The sequence below is a fragment of the Nicotiana attenuata genome, unplaced genomic scaffold, assembly GCF_001879085.1.
Source record: "Nicotiana attenuata strain UT unplaced genomic scaffold, NIATTr2, whole genome shotgun sequence".
Taxonomy (NCBI): Eukaryota; Viridiplantae; Streptophyta; class Magnoliopsida; order Solanales; family Solanaceae; genus Nicotiana; species Nicotiana attenuata.
This window is the reverse complement of record NW_017674720.1, coordinates 25119-44441: the sequence shown is the minus strand read 5'-3', so window position 1 is coordinate 44441 and position 19323 is coordinate 25119.

The window sequence follows — 19323 nt, the reverse complement described above, 5'->3', positions numbered from 1 at the left end:
ACAAATAAGGAAATATTTTCAGCACAGTACGAGTATACCACATGTATTAGGGGTTAAGTTCATTAGACCTTAATTAAGGAAAGGCCTGTAAGAATCCCATACTAATGTAATTAAGGTAATGGGATCAAATCAACTTAAGTAGAAAGGCAGGGTCGAAAGGAAAATATTTCAACAAGTCCAAGAAACAAAGGAAATCAAAACAATAAAGGAAAGAATCAATTCAAGAGTGCAATCAAAGTTACACAAAGAGATTTGAAATCAATCCACAATCAATGTTATTTTGAGAGGGAAATTTGACCTGTAAAGAGTGCATAAACATTAAGCATGCGAGGCTGGATTTAAGACAAAGAAGAGTGTCATGCAATCAAAGAAAATCAGTGAGTAGAGGACCATAGGAACATGGTAGTCATCTCAGAGAAGAGGGAATAGCATGCGAGAGGTCAAGTAAAGAGGTCAGAATCATATGAAGAAACAAAGTTGACACAAAGATTTCGAAACTCAGTTGAACAGTAGAGGAAACAACTTCAGGAACTCAAATAGGTCCAAAGAGACTAGGGTTTTGAAATCAACATGTGCAGAGATAAGAAACAAATAAATCACATAACAAATAATCTCAAAACTCGAGTGAACCCCAAATTCTAGGGTTTTTTACCATTAATCGAGTCTAGAGATGAAGACAAGTAAGTCAAGCAAAAAGAAAATATTAACGGAATGAGTGCAGAAATCACAAAGGAACACGTATTTCCCAGTAGAAGAAAAACATAATAAAGAACAATCATGCAAAAAATACAGTAGAAGAACTCGTAAGAACAAGGTAGAAGAAACACAGTAGAAGAAGCACATAAGGATCATAGAAGAAACATAGTAGAAGAAACATATAAGAATCACAGTAGAGAATGTTAATAAGATTAAAAAAAACCCTAAATCGGGGAAGATGAAAAGGTTAAAAAGCAAGTTTTGAAAGAAACTTTTGAGAAAACGTTTGAGACCCCAAGATAAACACAGATCTAGGACAGATCTAGAGAAATCAGAAGAACCTCGAAAGGTTGGGGTTTCAGAATAAACCTAGAAGTGAGAAAGGCCTGGAAAACTCGTGGATCTAAGCCGGAGAAGTTAGACTCAGGCTCGAACGTCCACGATATGCCGGAGTAGAGCCGGAGACGACCATGGAACCCTGAATCGAAGGAGATCTGGGTAGAGATCTTCAAGGTCAGGCCTTGAATATTCAGAAAACCGGTGTATAAGAGCACCAGGGGGTGGGTGTGAGATCCCCATGGCTTTGGTGGCCATTGATTCCGGTGGATCTCTGGTCTGAGACGGCAAGAGGTGGCTAGGGTTTGAGAACCCTTGAGAGAATTTGAGAGAGTGGAGGCTTTCAGAGGTGGCGGCTGAGGAGAAATGAGGTAGGGTAGGGGGTCGTTTGAATTAAAAAAGGAAAGGGATGAGGGGAGCCGTTGATCTAAAAGATCAACGGCTGGGATTAAATGGGTTAAATGGGGACCGGGTTTGGTATGATAGGAAAGGGTATGGGTCGGGTTACAATAGAATTGGGTCGTTTGATTAGGTTGTGATTGGGGGTCCAATTTGGGCTAAAATTGAAATACAAAAAGGGCTGTCATTTAAATAGCCAGTTTTCCCCTTTTTAATTTATAACAATAGTAAAAAAATGACTTGAAAATAAATTAAAGGTACTGGACCAATTAATAACATATAAATATTAATGTAAAAATACTAAAAGTGATTTTATAATTATAGAATGATGTTAATCGTAAAATAGGCTATAACTACAATTATATGCAATTAGCTTAAAAAATACCAAATAAATGTATAAAAATATACAAAAATTATCCCAATTATATCTTAGGGTAAATATGAGAATGAAATAAATTATTCACTAAAAAAATGCTAGTTTGGGAATAATTATTAAATTTTGTAGTATTAAAATAGACAATAAATTGGTTTTAAAATCTTAAAAAAATAAAGGAAAAATACCAAAACTTTGTGGCATGCTTATATATGTCTGTACATGCTATTTTGAAAGTATTTTGCATATATAAAAATATAGGAAAAAATTGGGTATCAACACCGGCAAGTGAATCAGCTATAACCAATCTCGTTTCAACAGTTAGTTTCACAATGTAAGTCTCAACTCGAGTCAATACTCGACAATTATCCAATACCAAGAAAATATCATAAGACTTGTTCAACATGGAGAATCATCAGTTTAAGCATGAATAGTACATAATAAGAAACACAACGGTCATAGTTTAAGACTCACTAGCATGCTCAACATCAACGTATAAATACTCGTCACCACACCTATACGTCTTACCCAACACTAACACGTAGCAAATAAGACAACAACACCTATTCCCTCAAGCTAAGGTTAGACCAAACACTTACCTCGATTCCACGGCCAAAAATCAAGCCTCCATTACCGCTTTTCCTTTGATTTTCACTTCCAAACCGCCCGAATCTATGCATAATTAACTAATTAACATCAATTGCCACTAAATAAACCAATTCTAATGCATGAGTATAGATTTTCCAATGTTTTCCCCAAAAAGTCAAAAACCGACCCCGGGCCCCCTTGGTCAAAACTCGAAGTTCGAACCAAAACTCGACTACCCATTCACCCACGAACCCAAATATGCAATTGGTTTTGAAATCCGACCTCAATTTGAGGTCCAAATCCCTAATTTTCGAAATTCTTAAATTCTACCCAAGAACACCCAATTTCCCATGAAAAACCCTAGATTTTGAAATGAAATCATGTAAAAAGATGAAATAGATTGAAGAAAATGAGTTAAGATTCATTTACCTATAATTTGGGGAAGAACTTGCTCTAGGAAAATCGCCCTTGTCAAATGACCCGGCCTCCCCTGGCTCTTCCACCGTCCGGGCTCCCTTTCCTCCCTATGGTATGCTCCCCCGGCGCAGGCCTACCACGCTTCGCGCCTGCGGTGGTGGAGTTTAGGTTTTGAAAATTTAAAGAATGAATGAAAAATTTCGTCCAAGACCCAGCTTAACAGGCTCAGATGTCGCAATTGCGACTTGAGCTTCGCAATTGCGAAGCTCGCAAATGCGAAGGCCCATCGCAAATGCGAGAACTATCACACCACTTCTACCTTCGCAATTGCAAAGGAATGTTCGCAATTGCGAACACCAACCTCCGCAATTGCGACTAAAAGATCGCAAATGCGATCACCCCCTTCCCAGACAATCTTCGCTATTGCGAAGTTATATTCGCATTTGCGATAAAGGCCTCGCAATTGCCATCACAGTTTTCCTTGCAATTGCGAACTCTGGTCTCGCAATTGCGAGATCAGAGGCCAACACCAGAATTGTAGCACCTGCAATTTTTTTCCAAGTCCAAAACACTTCGTAGACTATCCAAAACACACCCGAGCCCTCAAGGCTCCAAACCAAACATGCACACAAGTCTAAAAATATCATACGGACTTGCTCGCAGGATCAAATCGCCAAAATAACATCTCAAACAACAAATTTAACACCAAAACTCATGATTTTCTTAAGATAGTTCAAAATTTCTAGTTTCTCAACCAAGGGTCCGAATTACATCAAACCTCTTCCGTTTTTCATCAAATTTCACAGTTATGACTTAATATTATATTAAACCTGTATCGGGCTCCGGAACCAAAATACGGGCCTGATACCAACGAAATCACACACTATTCCATTTCTAGAAATCCTTATATTTTCCAACAAATAATTTTCCTCAAAAATTTATTTCTTGGGCTAGGGACCTCAGAATTTGATTGCGGGCATACGCCCAAGTCCCATATTTTACTATGGTTCCTACGGGACCGTCAAAGCACCGGTCCGGATCCATTTACCAATAATATTGACCGAAGTCAACTTTAATCAATTTTAAAGGCCAAATTCAATATTTTTCTTAAATTTCACATAAAGGCTTTCGGGAAACGCGCCCGCACTGCGCATGCAAATCGAGGAGAAAGAAAATGAGGTTTTCGAGGCCTCGGAACCCGAATTTGGGTCCTAAAATAAAAGATGACCCTTTGGGTCATCACAGTCGAGGATAATGGCGTGAATCTCGGAACCAATAGAACGCTAACGGTTATTGATACCAATCATGGATTTTACTTCCGAAATTAGAGTTATACCTTATTTAGGATTCCTCTACTATATAAAGAGGAATCCTAGTCATTTGTAAGGGGGGACGGACTACGAAATAACAATACACTGCTCTTTTACTTGCTTATAACTTACTATTATTCTTATTTGTTCTTAACGCTTGATCTCGATCCTATTCCAATCAAGGACGATAGCTTGCAACTACACTGGTTTGATTCATATTAATCATTTAATTCATTTATTTATCTAGTCATTTATCAATTGGCGTTGAATCAGATCACGTATCCTTATAACCACATTACAAGTTTAATTGTTACTCATATTTCGAGGTAAACACGTATGTTTGACTTCGTACCTTGGTTCGATGGAACCCGAGGTCAATCTTCAATCCATCATGCCTCGGTCTCGATCTGTCACGCAATAGATGAACCCGGTCCCGACCGTATACAATTGCCATTCTCTCATTTCTTCTTCTTCTAGAATCTTCAAGTTCTGTCATGGTTGAAGCTCCTTAACATGAATTAAAATGTTTAGTATCTTTTAAAGAATATAAAAGATGGTCAATATTACGAAGTTATTTTTGTTGCCCAACATTTTGCTTTGAAACTTCTTGCTTTTGTAATAATATATGAATAAATAGATTGCGTATTTCATATCGAAGTCTAATTGCATAATGTACAAGCAGGTAAAGCAATAATTCATTGTTGAACAAATATTGCAACGTGATCTCAAAAGGTAGCTTCAAATGATATTATCACCCTCTTCGAAAAGTAAATGGAATCTTTGATGAAATTGGATCATGTACAAATTGTAAATGAGAATTTTGTTTAAATGGATAATGGAATGCACTTTATTTTTAAGAAAAAAGGAAGAAATTTATATTGGAGTGCAATTCTTTTATTATAAAATGACTCTAATTAAACCTTAAAAGCCTTACATGAATTGTATAAAACAACTTCTCCTCCCACCTCCACTTAAATAGTGTTTAATACTTAAATACTAAGAGTTGCATTCCAATGGGCAATGACAACGAGGTTAGCAGTTTTAGTCGACCAAGTCTTCATGAATTTGGTTTAAAAATTAAAAAGAAAAGCCTTAATGAAACTTATATTTGTATTAGTATATAGATTACTGAAACTGAACGTGTTAGCAATGACTAAAAAATAGACATTGGTAGTAATAAAACTATGGAGATTCACACCCAACTAGCCTCGAAAAGGAAATGACAGAGACTTAATAGTGACATGATCTTAGTTTTTTGAAAAACCAAAGTTTGGAAAAAGAAAAAAGAAAAAAAAAAAGACGGATATTGACTTAAAAATGGCTCTCACTATACCACTATATATTTTCTTCTAGCATTTTACATTAGTATCAGATTTTCAACATTCGTCCACGTTCCAGAAGATAGATTAGCAAATAAGGAAAGATGGTTTATATTGCAAAGGTATGAAATTGACAAATTTTCTCTTTTTATTTCCTTAATTTTCATTGGTTGTTCTTGGAAGGGATATACAAATCTTCCTCAACTTTCATGGGTGTTTTTGTAGTTTCTTGATGCTTTCATTTTACCCATTTACCCTTAATGAGAAGCTTCTATAGCAATACAAATGTTATGACCCTACAAACTTTTTATCCCTTAAGCTTTTAAGACCACAAGTTTCAAAGTCTTCTTCTTTTTTCTTAAACTCCATACCGAGTCAAACTACCTCATATAATATGAAACGGAGGGAGTAATATTTTTTTCTCGATCGGTTTGTCCATATACATAAATGAAATGATAATCCGAACTGAAATCCAAATTTGATCGAAGAAATAATAACCCGAACCAAAATCTAAAGTTGATCGAAAAAATGATAACCTGAACCAAAGCCCAAAGTTGATTAAATAGGTGATACTCTGAACCGAAGCTCAAAGTTGATCAAATCAACCAGCTTGGCACTCGGCAGTGGCTAAGCCAGCAATTTTATCTAGGGTGTTCAAACTTGAATGAAATAAAAAAAAATCCCAATAAAGGGTGTTCAATATATGTTATATACCTCTAAAATTTAATATTTTATTTATATATACAGTATAATTTTTCGACGAAGGGTGGTCAGTTGACCACCCTTATGGCTATATAGCTTCGCCCCTGGCACTCGGAACCTTCAAATCCTGGATCCGCCTCTGACTTCAACATGTACATTTTTATAAAATCGATTTTCACTTAAAACTTTTTGAAACTAAATACCTTTACTTGATCATTTTTCCTCTAGCCAGATGATAATTAGGTGCATTCTTTTTATTATAAGATGGAATGAAGACTAATTGAAAGTTTCTCTACACAGATTTTAATTTCCCTTGCCTTCTTTTGTGGATTCGGGGTCTGTCAGCTATCATCAGAAGTAAAGGATCCGAAAGAGGAAGTGATAGAGGCATGGTACATGGTTGAAAATCAGAGGCTTTCCCTTTACCGCCACCCCAAGGAATTTGTGTCTCTTGACAAGCTTGCTCGTAGTTATACATCAACGTTAATATATATTACTCCCTCTGTTTCAGTTCACGTGGTAATAATTTCTTTTTAATTTGTTACAAAAAGAATAATAACTTTTAAAATTTGAAGATAATTTGATTTATTTTCTTAAATTTTAACAAGTTTTATATACTAAGATTTGATGTAAACTTGGGGCGGCAAATGGGATGTTTGGACTGCAGTCGGGCAGGTTAAGATAGCCTGAGTAAATAAAGAGCAAACTTCATTTATGTCCAGCCGCTAGCCACCCACCCCCCTCTCTCCTTCCGCCTGGTCTCTGTGGAATGAGAAGATGAACTTGATGGTCTCTGTCTTTAGCGGAATTACCTCATCTGCTGAACTATCAACGAAGGCATTAAAGGTTTTTCCCCCATCTCTATGAGATTTCTCTGGATACTAACGATGATTGTTACTTATCAAGTTTTTCAACCATTATTTTTTACATTTATAGAACCTTGATTAGCAAATTAATTGGCTGGCAGAACCTAAGTCGCATTATTATACATGGATTTTTGTCCGTATTTCTTTAAGTATCAATTACAAAAAATTGATGCCTGGAGGAACACTCCTCCCTCTCCACTCCCCAGTCACCATCATCCTATACGGCCAAAACGAAAAGAGACAAGTGCATTTTGTTTTTAAACTTCACTTTGTCTTTTTTAAGAGCTTACAAAATAGACTATCACTATACAATTTACATACAATAGATTGTCATTATACTAAATATGTACAAAAATAGACTGTCATTATACAAAAAATATACTAAATAGATTGTCACTATACAAAATATATACAAAATAGACTGTCACTATACAAAAATATACTAAATAGACTGTCACTATACAATTTATATACAATAGACTGTCACTATACAAAATAGGCAGACACTATATAAAATATATACTAAATAGACTGTCAATATACAAAAAAATATACAAGATATACTGTCACTATACAAAAAATATATAAAATAGCCATTTCGGGCTATTGGATGTAATATGTTTGGGCCGAAGGGTTCGTGTAAGTGAAAAAAATATGGGCTATTAAAATTATGAGGGGTTATAGAGAGTAGTTTTCTCGTAAATAAATGGACTAATGCCCAACCCTGCCCAAAGTTTATTTGGGTCAAGACGGGCTGGGTCAAGATGGTTAAACAATGGGTTGTAACCCATTAACCCGCCCAACTTGACCCAAAATTATTATCAACTTTTAACCAAATCAAAACCTAATATTTTTTTACAAGAATTAAAAATATATAACGAATGATCTTCTCTCTCGAATAATGATATGTTGTGAATTATATTGCGGTACCTCAAAGAAAAACCGTCCTTTATTTTATGATATAAATTTTATTTGTTGTCTTGGCTATTGCGTTAATGTGTTTCTGCTTTATTTTCAAACTTTTTTCACGTTTGATCATTGTTCTTGTCAACAAAAATTAGTTAAATCATTCGACGAGTTCTTTTAGTTCAAGGTTTAACATACATTTTCTTAGGTTATAATACTACACTAATTGATTCAAATTAGCGTTTTTACCTTAACTTGTTTAATGATATAACTGCAAAAATAATATAAAAAAATACACTATTTTTTCGTTTTTTTTGGTCACTCCTTTCTACCTTAATTATAAGTCAGATATTAAGAGGTTTGAGTTTAAATTCTGACACTTATAAATGTTTGTTCATTTAGTTTTGCGTGCATGGATCAAAATCAAAATATGCTTTTAAACTAAAGATTGTGTTATAATTTTTATATAATTTATTTTGTTTATGCTGCAACTTTATTATCGCGTTATATATTTAAATTTACAAAATGAATGTTTTACTTCATATCTTAATTCATTACACGTGAAATGTAAAATAAAGACTTTTGAGTGAGTTCCTAGCTAATACACTAGCTAATATATTTTAGCACTAAAAAGGCAATAATAGTGACGTTGATCACGCCCAACTATGCCTTATAAAAAGGACTCTGCGGACGTTGCAAATATAACCCGAGTATTACGCCCAGGGTCGAATCCACAGAGAGTTAACCTATCAACCGCTATCTTCAGACCCACCAAGTCTTCAGAACCAGCTTCTCAAATATTCAAATTCTCAGTTGAGTGTTCTTTAACAACTAGCTTGCAAGTAACTAATAGCTGTAACTAAATTAATAAGGTTGTAAACAATTATGGGAAAAAGCTAAGGCAATGATTTCCCCTATTGATGGAATCCCTTCTGTTTATGCTCATACAAATTTACCCACACATCTCTATCAATCATGAACGCTAATCTTACCGCAATTCTCTCCCGAGTAATCACAGTAATCTACTATTGCACTCTCCCGAGATACACTAGCTTGCTTTATTTAGCACAATTCAATTTAGATTGCACCCAAGGCTTCGTTATTCCTAATCCCGCCTTTAAACCCGCAATTATAGATTCCTCTAATAATTTAGGAGTGGTGTTGTTCAACAATACCCTAAATATGCACTCTTTTCCAAGTTATGCACACTAAATAGGCACAGCTAATTGAGGATCCTGTCAATTAACTACAACGAACACGAAGTTGAACAAATAAAGGTTAAACTAGCAATTTGTATTCACATAAACAAGAAGTTCATCACCCAATAGGGTCCATCAAAGCCTTAGACAAGGAATTTAGCTACTCATGGCTATGGGAAAATAAACTAAGATTGAATTCATCATAAAATCAAAAGAAAAGAAGAAAGATGTTTAGAGTATTTTCTCACAATGTTTTTCCTTGCTAAGAAACCTAAAAATCAATACATGCCTCTCTTGGGCGAAGTCTAATGTTTTAAATAGGGTTTAGGTCTAAAAATCCCGTAATTGACACTTTGGTCCCTGAAGTTTACTGCGCCTGCCGCGGTTCTGCCGCGGTCGCGGTAGAACCGCGGCCAAACACCCTCGCGGAATCTCAATCTTCTGCAGCTGCTTCCCACCGCGGTTCTGCCGCGGTCGCGGTGGAACCGCGGTGGATCCAGTTCTCTGAATCTTCAGCCTGTTTTTGCACGGGTCACTTGGGAAATTTCACAGTTGGCCTCTTTTTCATCACTTTTGACTCCAAAACTGCTCCTTAGCCTTCTTTATACATATATCACCTACAAATCATGAAAAGCACTAATAAGAGCATTTTGTCATCACTTTTAGCATTAAAACTACACAAGAAGGTGATTATTTAAGGTGTGATTATAGTCAAATTCACCTATTATCAAGCTCCGATTTCTTTTTTGATTGAAGCATTAGATCCGTATCGTAATTACGGACCCGTAGCAAAAAGAATCATCGAATTTGGATATCGTATGAGGATTTTATGGTCATTTTACTAAGAATTAGGTTGCCAGATTTTTTAAATTAATTACGAAATTGTCACTAGCAGCGTATTTAAAAATCTGCACTATTTGCAAATATTAAAACGTACATATCTCATTCGTTATAAGGTCAAATTGAGTGATTCAAAAGCCTAACTTGACTAGAATTTCACAAGGAATCCATTGGAGGCATAAAATACGAGTTTCGGGATCGTTTGACTCGAGAAACGAGGCAGAATAGCTGGTAGAAAAATATACAAAACTAGGGTTTGTTCATTCGGTCATATTTTGAGTTGGGGAGCTCGGATTTGGGCGATTTTGGAGGCGATTTTCACCATATGGATTGGGGTAAGTATTCTCTAATCGATTTTGATTATAATTTATGAATCCATCTTCGTTTTTGGAATTTGATTGATGATTTCAAAGTGAAATTGAGGGAGTTAGGGTTTGAGTTTTGGAGAGTTTTAAGTGAGGATTTGAGGGACAAAACGGAGTCCGATTTTTGCAAATTTTATATGGTTAGACTCGGGAGAGGACGAGGATTATTATTCTGCCATTTTTGACTGATTTCGAGACGTTGGCCCGAGGGCCGGGTTTTGGCCGATTTCGAATTTTTGGCATGTTTATGTAGTTTTTATTGTGTAATTCGATTCTTTAGACTATGTTGATAGTAGTATTCTGATTATGGTTAGATTCGAAGCTTTTGGAGACCGAGTCGAGGGACGAGGACATCCCGGAATAGGATTTTACGCTGTTGAGGTAAGTAACAGTTTTAACTCTGGCTTTGAGGGTATAAACCCGGAGAAATTGATATCATGTGATTGTTTGGTGGTGATACCCACGCTAGGTAACGGGCGTGTGGGTGGCACCGCGAGGGATTGAGACTTGGTCCGTCCCGTGAGGCCTAATGGCTATTATATGTGGTTATGTGTTTACTTATTGTTGAACTTGTTTGCCTTCATGTTAGAGATCCTGTTTAGGTTTTATTCATGCTCACATTATTTGTACTCAGTCATAGAAATTATTGTACATGTTTACCTCCGCCTCTATTATTTGATAATATGTTGTGATACTTGATGTGGGTTGTGTCCCCTTATTTGTTGATGATGGTGAGGCTAGTGAGGTACATGATTGAGTGAGGCCGAGGGCCTGGTTGTGAGGATATTAATACCATAGCGCGTGAGTTGTCCGCGTAGCACGTGAGTTGACCGTGCGGGTCCAGGTATTGATACCATAGCGCGTGAGTTGTTCGCGTAGCACGTGAGTTGACCGTGCTGATCCAGGTATTGATATAATGGCACGTGAGTTGTCCGTGCTTAGCGCTTGGGCTTTGGGAGCCCCTCCGGAGTCTGTACACACCCCCAGTGAGCGCAGAGTGTTGAGTGTATTGAGTGTTGAGTATTGAGTGCTGAGTGCGAGTGCTGAGTGATGGAGTGACATTATTGTGAGGTTGCATTTACTTTTGTTGTTGCTGCATTTATCTGTTAAATTTCTTTGTGGCATTTACTGAGTTATGAAATTTACCTGTTTATTCTTGTTATTTTTAAAATTGTGAAAAATAAATAATTGGACTATTTTGCTCAGCTCGTCACTACAACTCAGTTCCTTAGTTATTTCTGTTACTACTGAGGTGGTTGTACTCATACTACACCCTGCACTTTATGTGCAGATCCAGGTGAGTTAGAGCGCGGCGATCGTTGAGTTCATGCCGGCTATCTGTGGAGATTGCAAGGTAGTTGTTAGCGTCCGCAGGGCCTTGTTACTCCTCTTGTCATTTCTTATTTTAGACAATTATATTTCTTAGTTCATAGTTTTAGACGCTCATGACTTAGTGACACCCCAATGTTTGGGACTCGTTTTCGTATTTTATATTATTTATATTTAGAGTTGGTTTAGTTTATCAGGAATTAAATTATTGAAAATGTTTTATTAAATTCTTATAATCAAATTAGTAGTAATATTTTGTGAATAGGCTTGCCTTGTAACACGATAGGCGCCATCATGACCAAGGTTAGATTTTGGGTCGTGACAAGTTGGTATCAGAGCCTAGGTTACATAGGTCTCACGAGTCATGAGCGGGTTTAGTAGAGTCATGCGGATCGGTACGGAGACGTCTGTACTTATCTTCGAGAGGCTGTAGAACCTTTAGGAAAACTTAACCTTCTTGAATTCTTATCGTGCGGTATTGATTTAGCTTGAAGTGTAACTCTTTGAATTCCTTCCACGCATTCGTATGCGCACATCTATGAAATTTCATCGGAATTTACTCAGCTCCATCATCTCTTCTCCTCTCTATCTTCTGTCGAGTTTTCTCCGTGAGCCTTTGCTGGATTTCTCAATAACAATACGACTGGTGAGAATTTCTCTATTGTTCTTCTTTACTCACACGTATTTGGTTAAAATTGGTAGGCGTTTAAATTAGGGATTTCTGTTTTCACATTTTAATTCTCTCTCTTTTTTGGGGTTCCATCTCATTAGGTTTTTTCTTTTTCAAATACTTATCTCATAGATTGTGACACTTCTGAAATCTTTGTTATTCTGCCGGTGTCAGTGTAATTTTCGTACCAAAGCGGACAACATGATTTTGAGAAGTAATGAATTTCACAGTTAATATATTAGATAGAAGCAACAAAAATTTGGTTCTCCTCTTTTTATGATATCAAAGCAGCAGCGCAATATCTACTAATATAGCTACTAAGCATGCTCAAAATAGATTAACTATGTTGTTGTAGCTTTTAATAAATACTTTAAATCGTTTGAAAGCGTTGGTCAAAATCTCCATAATAGACATAACATCTATATATTTATATAAAGCCGAGCACAAAAGAAGTGACTTGGCACCCTCCTTTGGCCAGCTTTACCATTTTTCTTTTTTCTCAGTTACTTGAGATTTTTCTCACATTTTTGGCCAAAATTTTCCACGAAAATAAATGCAACCTATTTATCACTCATTGTTATTGCTATCCCATTATTTCTGCCGTTATTATTGTGCCATTTCTTCTTCGTAACTTCTCCTCACATCTCTCTAATTTTACGTTTTGTTTTTTCATAACGGACAATTGTAATTACTCATAAATGTCTTGAAACTTTCTGGTCTTATATAAGCGACATAATTCAACAACACCAAGATTCAAATCCTAACACGTGATTTTGCTCCCTCAAATTTTAGAGATTTACACTTCCATTTGTGGATTTATTTACCAGAGGATTTGAAGGTTTTAAATTTCTTAGAATGATTTTATGCGTATAAAGGGTCACTGTATGTTCTTGGTAATTTATGTTCATTTAGCTAGGTTGTATGAATTTCAACTACACCGATGAGGTTCTAGTGGGAAATAGGGCCACTCCATTGCCTTGTGAAGACAGTGGTGTCGATCGGTTGAAGATGAAAGGAAGTAGAAGAGAAAGATGACTCTGGAGAAGAAGTAGTATAAACATCTTTGATATATAGTTCCACAAAGCACAATGGATGTGATCTTGAGGAGACAAACTACGAATTCGGGGCTGCATATTCGATGGTGAATTTGCCGACAAAAAGAAAGAAAAAAAGATGGAAAGCGTAGAAAAATAAGTTGGGATATTTATTTTCACCGTCATGCGAAGGGCTAAGTAGATAATTAGAAACTAAATATTAATTTAGAGTTCTTAGAAACTACTAATTTGTTAGGGGATATGACGGCAGTTGATTCCTTTGATTCGTTCAATATTTACGGAACGTAAATCATAGATGGCACTTACATGGATAATTTTTTCCACCACATACATGGATAATGAAAGGTAAAGGTATAACGACTGAAAAGTTGATTCAAAACTAAGCTAAAAGATTAACTCTATTATTTTTTTATATTTAAAAATAATTATTAGGCACCATGATGATATTCAGTAATTTACATTATTATCTTTAATTTCATCAATTCTTTATCATTTGTTTTTCAAATTCGGATATCCTTATTTAAATGGGTTATTCCTCTTTTGTTTTTCTAATTCAGATATGCTTATTCAAATGGGTTATTCCATTTAAACTGAATGTTTCACAAATCCTTTCAGCCAAAGAACTTGATATAAGATGTTTGGTTAGTGTTTTCTTTTGTTGAAAATATGATACTAATGACTTAGCTATATTTTCTTGTATAAACAATGTATCTCTATGTCTTTATGTAAGTCTTGGTGAGGTAAGATGGTACTACAATCTCATATTTGACAATATATGGTGAACAAGTTATAGTGGAAAGAAGAGTTAACAAGAAAGAGAAAATAATTTTAGAAATTTTGCAAAAAGCTGGTAGGAGAAATAAAAGTTTTGCCTGGTTGATTAAATAAAATCTTGGGAGGAAAAATGGATAGGAAGAAACAGAATAATATAAGGGTGGTGGACAGTTAAAAATGGTAAGAATAGCTAACAAAAGAAAAGAAATAATTTGTGGGATTTTATAGAAAATAAGGAGGAGAATAATGTGTTTGGTATGGAATCTGATGGAAGGAAAGAGAGAAAGAAACAGAAAAAAAAATTGTACCATGAAAGAGGATGAGGAGCACCATTTTGTAGGGGAAAAAAGAGAGCAATGAAAGAAAGAAAAAGAGAAAAAAAAATGTAAAGTTGAAAATGCCCACCAAAAAACAAAATACCACTTGGTTTAAGAATACCTTATAGTAGGAAGAAGAGAGTTGCATCCTCTTAATTTTTTTTAACTATATTATCTCCTTTTTATTATTCTTTTATTTTCTATTTTGTCTTATTCATGTTCATATATACTATAAGTGAGTTCTTTTTTTTTTTTTTACTATACATAGAGGAAGAGACGATTACGAGATGAATGAACCCCAAAAAATAAAAGTTCAGCCTACCAATATAAATATTTAACTTGAAATAGTTTTGCACATATTCTTTACGAATTTTATATAAAAAGTTAAATGAATCGTAATAAAATCTTGAAAAAATGTTTGATATTAGTAAATACTGATCTTCTTTATATTAATTATATATTAATATTTAATTATATTTTTACAACCGCGCGAAGCGCGATAAGTACACTAGTGGTACATTAAAAGAGATAGTTGTTTTAACCAAGTAATTACTGTGACGACCCGGCCCGTCGTCACGTGAGTTACCGCCCCGTTTCCCCCATCTTATGTTTCTCTATGCTTCGTTGTCGGTATTTGATGTGATCGAGTTGATTTGGATTGGTTTTGGTAGGAAATGAGACACTTAGTCTCTTTAAGGAAGGCTTGTTTTGGAAAAGTCAACCGATGTTGACCTATGAGTTAGAGGGTTCGGATGTGATTTCCGGTGATGATTTTTGACTTAGGAGTGTGATCGGAATTGATATTGGAGGTCCGGTATAGAATTAGGCTTGAATTGGCGAAGTTAGTATTTTGGCGAATTCCGGTTGATAGGTGAGATTTTGATCCGAGGGTCGGAATGGGATTCCGAGAGTTGCTGTAGCTTCGTTAGGTGATTTTGGATGTGTGTGCAAAATTTCAGATCATTCGGAGGTGTTTTGGTCGGGTTTTTGATCAAATGTTTTTAGTCCGGTTGTGAGGGAGTTCCTAAATGTGTTTCCTGCAGACCTGTCGGGCATGCCGCCGGACAGGGACATTGACTTTGGTATTGACCTGGTGCCGGGCACTCAGCCCATTTCCATTCCGCCATATCGTATGGCACCCGCAGAGTTGAAAGAGTTAAAGGATCAGCTTCAGGAACTCCTAGATAAGGGGTTCATTCGGCCGAGTGTGTCACCGTGGGGTGCACCGGTTCTATTTGTGAAGAAGAAAGATGGCACCATGAGGATGTGCATTGACTACAGGCAATTGAACAAAGTAACAGCGAAGAACAAGTATCCTCTGCCTCGCATTGATGATTTATTTGACCAGCTTCAGGGAGCGAGGGTGTTCTCCAAGATTGAACTCCGTTCGGGCTACCACCAGTTGAAGATCAGGGATTCAGATATTATGAAGACTGCTTTCAGGACTAGATATGGGCACTATGAGTTCCTTGTTATGTCCTTTGGGCTGACTAAAACCCCAGCAGCGTTCATGCATTTGATGAACAATGTGTTTCGACCGTATTTAGATTCGTTCGTTATTGTTTTTATTGATGATATCCTGGTGTACTCGCGTAGCTAGGAGGAGCACGCACAGCATTTGCGAGTTGTACTGCAGAGATTGAGGGAGGAGAAGCTTTATGCAAAGTTCTCCAAGTGTGAGTTTTGGCTCAGCTCAGTAGCTTTCTTGGGGCACGTGGTGTCCAGCGAGGGTATTCAAGTCGACCCGAAGAAGATAGAGGCAGTTCAGAGTTGGCCTAGACCGACCTCAGCCACGGAGATTCGTAGTTTCCTTGGGTTGGCGGGTTATTATCGTCGGTTTGTTCATGGATTTTCCTCTATTGCATCGCCCTTGACCAAGTTGACTCAGAAGGGCGCTCCATTTGTATGGTCGGACGAGTGCGAGGAGAGCTTTCAGAAGCTCAAGACAGCTTTGACCACGGCTCCAGTGTTGGTTTTGCCATCAGCTTCAGGTTCTTACACGGTATATTGTGATGCTTCGAGAGTTGGGATCAGATGTGTATTGATGCAGGAAGGTAGAGTTATTGCATATGCTTCTCGCCAGTTGAAGCCCCACGAGAAGAACTATCCTGTTCATGATCTGGAGTTGGCTGCTATAGTTCATGCTTTAAAGATTTGGAGGCACTACTTGTATGGTGTATCTTGTGAGGTGTTCACTGATCATCGCAGTCTTCAGCATCTATTCAAGCAAAAGGATCTTAATTTGAGGCAGCGGAGGTGGCTAGAGTTACTTAAGGATTATGATATCACCATTCTGTATCACCCGGGGAAGGCCAATGTAGTGGCCGATGCTTTGAGCTGAAAGGCAGTTAGTATGGGGAGCTCGGCATACATTCCAGTTGGGGAGAGGCCCTTTGCAGTTGAGGTCCAGGCTTTGGCCAATCGGATGGTGAGATTAGATATTTCGGAGCCTAGTCGGGTGTTGGCTTGTGTGGTTTCTCGGTCTTCCTTGTATGATCGCATCAGAGAGCGCCAGTATGATGATCCGCATCTGCTTGTCCTTAAGGACAGGGTTCAGCATGATGATGCCAGGAATGTGACCATTGATGATAATGGCCTGTTGAGGATGCAAGGCCGGATTTGTGTGCCCAATGTGGATGGGCTTCGGGAGTTGATATTGGAGGAGGCCCATAGCTCGCGGTATTCCATTCATCCGGGTGCCGCGAAGATGTATCAGGACTTGAGGCAGCATTATTGGTGGAGAAGAATGAAGAAGGACACTATAGGGTTTGTGGCTTGGTGTCTCAACTGTCAGCAGGTAAAATATGAGCATCAGAGACCGGGTGGTGTACTTCAGCGGATGATTATTCCAGAGTGGAAGTGGGAGAGGATTACTATGGATTTTGTGAGTGGTCTCCCTCGGACTTTGAAGAAGTTTGATTCGATTTGGGTGATTGTGGATCGGCTGACCAAGTCCGCGCACTTCATTCCAGTATGTACTACCTATTCTTCGGAGCGGCTGGCAGGGATCTTTATCCGGGAGATTGTTCGATTGCATGGGGTTCCAGTGTCCATTATCTCAGATAGGGGCACTCAGTTCACTTCTCAGTTCTGGAGGACTTTTCAGCGGGAGTTGGGTACACAGGTGGAGTTGAGCACAGCACTTCATCCTCAGACGGACGGGCAGTCCGAGCGTACTATTCAGATATTGGAGGACATGTTGCGTGCCTGTGTTATTGATTTTGGAGGTTCTTGGGATGAGTTTTTGCCGCTTGCAGAGTTTGCCTACAACAACAGTTATCAGTCGAGCATTCAGATGGCTCCGTATGAGGCGTTGTATGGGAGGCGGTGTAGGTCTCCAGTGGGATGGTTCGAGCCCGGCGAGGCTAGGTTATTGGGGACAGAGATGGTTCAGGAAGCCTTAGAGAAGGTGAAGCTGATCCAGGAGAGGCTTCGTACAGCACAGTCGCGTCAGAAGAGTTATGCGGACCGGAAGGTTCGGGATGTGTCATATATGGTGGGTGAGAAGGTCTTGCTGAAGGTTTCGCCCATGAAGGGTGTTATGCGGTTTGGGAAGAAAGGGAAGCTGAGTCCGTGGTTCATTGGACTTTTTGAGGTACTTAGGAGGGTTGTGGAGGTGGCTTATGAGCTTGCCTTGCCACCCAGCTTGTCGGGCGTGCATCCGGTATTTCATGTTTCTATGCTCCGAAAGTATGTTGGGGACCCGTCTCATGTATTGGATTTCAGCACTGTTCAGTTGGATGATGATTTGACCTATGATGTGGAGCCAGTGGCTATTTTGGGTCGTCAGGTTAGAAAGTTGAGATCAAAGGATATAGCTTCGGTGAAGGTACAGTGGAGAGGTCGGCCCGTGGAGGAGGCTGCTTGGGAGACTGAGCGGGAGATGCGGAGCAGATATCCTCACCTGTTTGAGGCTTCAGGTATGTTTCTTGACCCGCTCGAGGACGAGCGTTTGTTTTAGTTGGGGAGGATGTGATGACCCGGCCCGTCGTCACGTGAGTTACCGCCCTGTTTCCCCCATCTTATGTTTCTCTATGCTTCATTGTCGGTATTTGATGTGATCGAGTTGATTTGGATTGGTTTTGGTAGGAAATGAGTCACTTAGTCTCTTTAAGGAAGGCTTGTTTTGGAAAAGTCAACCGATGTTGACCTATGAGTTAGAGGGCTCGGATGTAATTTTCGGTGATTTGTCTAGCTTCGGGGGATGATTTGTGACTTAGGAGTGTGATCGGAATTGATATTGGAGGTCCGGTGTAGAATTAGGCTTGAATTGGCGAAGTTAGTATTTTGGCGAATTCCGGTTGATAGGTGAGATTTTGATCCGAGGGTCGGAATGGGATTCCGAGAGTTGCTGTAGCTTCGTTAGGTGATTTTGGATGTGTGTGCAAAATTTCAGATCATTCGGAGGTGTTTTGGTCGGGTTTTTGATCAAATGCGTATTTCGGAAGTTTTGAGAAAACTTAGGCTTGAATTCGGAGAGAATTGATGATTTTAGCGTTGTTAGATGTGTTTTGATGATTAGAACAAGTTTGAACGATGTTGTAGGATGGGTTGGTGCTGTTGGTTGAGGTCCCGGGGGCCTCGGGATGATTTCGGATGGTCATCGGGATGAATTTTGGAGTTAGGAGATTGCTGTGTATATCTGGTATCTGGTATTTCCGCATATGCGGAAAAGGAACCGCAGATGCGGTTGCGCAGGTGCGGGAGGAGGTTCGCAGGTGCGGTCTATGGCTTGGACGGAAGATTTCGCAGATGCAGAAGGGAAGACGCATCTGCGGCACCGCAGATGCGGTGGCAGAGTCGCAGGTGCGAAAAATGGAAGCTTTGGTGTTTCCGCAAAAGCGGACAATCAACCGCAGAAG